The sequence below is a fragment of the Schistocerca gregaria genome, unplaced genomic scaffold, assembly GCF_023897955.1.
Source record: "Schistocerca gregaria isolate iqSchGreg1 unplaced genomic scaffold, iqSchGreg1.2 ptg000703l, whole genome shotgun sequence".
In the NCBI taxonomy this organism is placed as follows: Eukaryota; Metazoa; Arthropoda; class Insecta; order Orthoptera; family Acrididae; genus Schistocerca; species Schistocerca gregaria.
The window spans coordinates 210,001-215,000 of NW_026062081.1; the positions used below are offsets into that span (position 1 = coordinate 210,001).

The following is a 5,000-nucleotide window of genomic DNA, read 5'->3' on the forward strand; positions in this document are numbered from 1 at the left end:
AGCGGACAGGCACTCGGGCGAACGTCATTCAAAACCGGCGCCAGGCGCCAGGTACCGCAGGCCAGCCGCTCCAGAGCTTCAGCGCTCGTACCACACAACAACAACAACACTTCCGCTAGTTTTGAGAGGCACGCGTGGTTCCGCACGCGGCGCACGGCCACTGCCGTACAGGTAGCGTGTTGCGCGACACGACACGCACATCGAAAGACATGCAGTCTAGTCGGTAATGATCCTTCCGCAGGTTCACCTACGGAAACCTTGTTACGACTTTTACTTCCTCTAAATGATCAAGTTTGGTCATCTTTCCGGTAGCATCGGCAACGACAGAGTCGATGCCGCGTACCAGTCCGAAGACCTCACTAAATCATTCAATCGGTAGTAGCGACGGGCGGTGTGTACAAAGGGCAGGGACGTAATCAACGCGAGCTTATGACTCGCGCTTACTGGGAATTCCTCGTTCATGGGGAACAATTGCAAGCCCCAATCCCTAGCACGAAGGAGGTTCAGCGGGTTACCCCGACCTTTCGGCCTAGGAAGACACGCTGATTCCTTCAGTGTAGCGCGCGTGCGGCCCAGAACATCTAAGGGCATCACAGACCTGTTATTGCTCAATCTCGTGCGGCTAGAAGCCGCCTGTCCCTCTAAGAAGAAAAGTAATCGCTGACAGCACGAAGGATGTCACGCGACTAGTTAGCAGGCTAGAGTCTCGTTCGTTATCGGAATTAACCAGACAAATCGCTCCACCAACTAAGAACGGCCATGCACCACCACCCACCGAATCAAGAAAGAGCTATCAATCTGTCAATCCTTCCGGTGTCCGGGCCTGGTGAGGTTTCCCGTGTTGAGTCAAATTAAGCCGCAGGCTCCACTCCTGGTGGTGCCCTTCCGTCAATTCCTTTAAGTTTCAGCTTTGCAACCATACTTCCCCCGGAACCCAAAAGCTTTGGTTTCCCGGAGGCTGCCCGCCGAGTCATCGGAGGAACTGCGGCGGATCGCTGGCTGGCATCGTTTATGGTTAGAACTAGGGCGGTATCTGATCGCCTTCGAACCTCTAACTTTCGTTCTTGATTAATGAAAACATACTTGGCAAATGCTTTCGCTTCTGTTCGTCTTGCGACGATCCAAGAATTTCACCTCTAACGTCGCAATACGAATGCCCCCGCCTGTCCCTATTAATCATTACCTCGGGTTCCGAAAACCAACAAAATAGAACCGAGGTCCTATTCCATTATTCCATGCACACAGTATTCAGGCGGGCTTGCCTGCTTTAAGCACTCTAATTTGTTCAAAGTAAACGTGCCGGCCCACCGAGACACTCAACAAAGAGCACCCTGGTAGGATTTAAACGGGGTCCGCCTCGGGACGCGAAAGCACCCCTTCGGCTCGCCCCACCGGCAGGACGTCCCACGATACATGCCAGTTAAACACCGACGGGCGGTGAACCAACAGCGTGGGACACAAATCCAACTACGAGCTTTTTAACCGCAACAACTTTAATATACGCTATTGGAGCTGGAATTACCGCGGCTGCTGGCACCAGACTTGCCCTCCAATAGATACTCGTTAAAGGATTTAAAGTGTACTCATTCCGATTACGGGGCCTCGGATGAGTCCCGTATCGTTATTTTTCGTCACTACCTCCCCGTGCCGGGAGTGGGTAATTTGCGCGCCTGCTGCCTTCCTTGGATGTGGTAGCCGTTTCTCAGGCTCCCTCTCCGGAATCGAACCCTGATTCCCCGTTACCCGTTACAACCATGGTAGGCGCAGAACCTACCATCGACAGTTGATAAGGCAGACATTTGAAAGATGCGTCGCCGGTACGAGGACCGTGCGATCAGCCCAAAGTTATTCAGAGTCACCAAGGCAAACGGACCAGACAAGCCAATCCGATTGGTTTTGATCTAATAAAAGCGTCCCTTCCATCTCTGGTCGGGACTCTGTTTGCATGTATTAGCTCTAGAATTACCACAGTTATCCAAGTAACGTGGGTACGATCTAAGGAACCATAACTGATTTAATGAGCCATTCGCGGTTTCACCTTAATGCGGCTTGTACTGAGACATGCATGGCTTAATCTTTGAGACAAGCATATGACTACTGGCAGGATCAACCAGGGAGCTGCGTCAACTAGAGCTGAGCAGCCGGCCGCCCGGGAGTGTGTCCCGGGGGCCCGCGCGAACACGCAAGCGTCCGCTCAATTATTCTGCAAACAGGAGGAGGCCGAGCTCCCCTGCACGATACACCTCGAAACCCTCTCAGGTCCCGGCGGCGCGCAGCGCCGTCCTAGGTACTTGTTCGGTTTCGAGAGAGGCGCAATCGCCCGGAGTTAGGCGAGTAGACGGTTTTAGTGCGAACACCCTTGCTCCCAACTGAGCTTGCCGCTGCCGACAGAGGCCCGGGAGCGTGCTGTCGTGGCATTGCCGGCGGGAGACAACACGCGCCACCTATGGTGACCGGCAGCTCCAACGCCAGCGCCACACAAGGGCAAAGCCCCACTTGGGTGCAGAAGCGAACTCTCCCAGCACAGCGCACGCGCCAACACGTCCGCACAACTGCGATACAAACCACCTGCGAGAACCGCTGGGGCGACCGAGCAGCAGACGGCGTCGCGGCGCCGAGTGCCAGGCGGCGGCGCATCCTCAACGCACACAGTCCTCAATCAGACCAGCACACTGCAGATGTCCACCGCGCTTCGCACCGGGCTCGGCTGAACCAACTTTGGCCGCCAGGCGCCGCGTGCAGGGTGCGCCGCAGCGTAGCTGCGCCGCCTGCCGGGCCCGTCGGCTGGCGCTCCTGCCACTCGGCGCCCCCCACCAGCCGGCTGTTGCGCGTGCGCCCACGCAGCGCGCGGCCAACACGCCGGGCGGCCCCCCTTCACCGGCCGGGAACAGTCCCACCAAGCCACCGCCGCGTATCGCTTCATACCCACATGGGCCTAGTCACGTGTGTGGATGTGGCGGGTACCGCTGAAACAACCGGTTAATAGCTGTACCGATCGTCGCCATCACAGATTCACCTCCAGCGTGAACAACCGCTCAACAACGGATTTCCAGTTCATTTGCGTATCTTGGGCAGTAAACGTAGATGTCCACCTACATTTGCGAATTCAACAATTCTTGCATGCCAGGATGTCATGTGTCACGACACGCTACATCAGACCACATACACACTGCGACATGTGCAGAAGAGAACACGTGGAAGGTGGCCCGCGCAAGTATGCGATGTCCCTTCCGCGATCCACTGTCAACCGGCATCTGCGGCATGTCCCAGATATGGAACGCGGTCCACCAGGGTAGCACTTTGTGTGAGGCAATACGACAAAGTCGGAATACACGCGTCACTACATCAGACGGCTCACGCTGACCTGACCTGACCTGACCTGACCTGACTCACCGCACCACCACCCCCAGCGACCCAGGGTGACATACAATGCGTTCGTACGTTCCTCCCACACGCCTCTACGGCGTACCACAGTGCAACCTAGCTGTTATTGGGAGACGAGACAAGTAGCATCGAGCACAACATATGGAAATTGAGATTCGACACCGTTGGGCACAGCCAGCGTACAGTCACACGTATCACACTACTTCACTCTGTACGTAACTACCGATGATCGGTACAGCGTGTGGGTTACGCGTACGACATCAGCGGACAATGGACACAGACCATACCACGACGTACACTGAGGGCGTCGACATCTGAATGCAACTGAACAGCTGCGAGGCTCATTTAACACTCACACGCCAGACCGACCAGCTTGAGAGGACAGAGACACAAAGAGGGGGACAGAGGGGGGGGGGGGGGGCCGATATAGTCCTATTGCAGTACAATTGACAGTGGATAGCGGGAATATGTGGAAAGTAAGCAACACTCGCAAGACATCTACATGAGGATAACAACGACACCAGAGATTCCGAGCAGTGAACTATGTTAGGCAAAGGGACAACGTGGGTTAGGTTAAGGGACAACGTGGGTTAGGTTAAGGGACAACGTGGGTTAGGTTAAGGGACAACGTGGGTTAGGTTAAGGGACAACGTGGGTTAGGTTAAGGGACAACGTGGGTTAGGTTAAGGGACAACGTGGGTTAGGTTAAGGGACAACGTGGGTTAGGTTAAGGGACAACGTGGGTTAGGTTAAGGGACAACGTGGGTTAGGTTAAGGGACAACGTGGGTTAGGTTAAGGGACAACGTGGGTTAGGTTAAGGGACAACGTGGGTTAGGTTAAGGGACAACGTGGGTTAGGTTAAGGGACAATGTGGGTTAGGTTAAGGGACAACGTGGGTTAGGTTAAGGGACAACGTGGGTTAGGTTAAGGGACAACTTGAGTTAGGTTAAGGGACAACTTGAGTTAGGTTAAGGGACAACTTGAGTTAGGTTAAGGGACAACTTGAGTTAGGTTAAGGGACAACTTGAGTTAGGTTAAGGGACAACTTGAGTTAGGTTAAGGGACAACTTGAGTTAGGTTAAGGGACAACTTGAGTTAGGTTAAGGGACAACTTGAGTTAGGTTAAGGGACAACTTGAGTTAGGTTAAGGGACAACTTGAGTTAGGTTAAGGGACAACTTGAGTTAGGTTAAGGGACAACTTGAGTTAGGTTAAGGGACAACTTGAGTTAGGTTAAGGGACAACTTGAGTTAGGTTAAGGGACAACTTGAGTTAGGTTAAGGGACAACTTGAGTTAGGTTAAGGGACAACTTGAGTTAGGTTAAGGGACAAATTGAGTTAGGTTAAGGGACAAATTGAGTTAGGTTAAGCGATAATCTGGTACAGCCACAGTTAGGTTAAGCGATGATCTGGTACAGCCACAGTTAGGTTAAGCGATGATCTGGTACAGCCACAGTTAGGTTAAGCGATAATCTGGTACAGCCACAGTTAGGTTAAGCGATAATCTGGTACAGCCACAGTTAGGTTAAGCGATAATCTGGTACAGCCACAGTTAGGTTAAGCGATAATCTGGTACAGCCACAGTTAGGTTAAGCGATAATCTGGTACAGCCACAG

General features: G+C 53.3%; 1 non-coding gene across 1 annotated transcript; it reads right to left on the bottom strand.

Moving 5' to 3' along the window:
- Positions 1-224: 224 nt before the first annotated feature.
- On the bottom strand, positions 225-2,117 carry LOC126320162 (small subunit ribosomal RNA). The gene has a single exon (XR_007557909.1). It is a non-coding gene; the product is annotated as a small subunit ribosomal RNA (ribosomal RNA).
- Between the last annotated feature and the right edge of the window lie 2,883 nt (positions 2,118-5,000).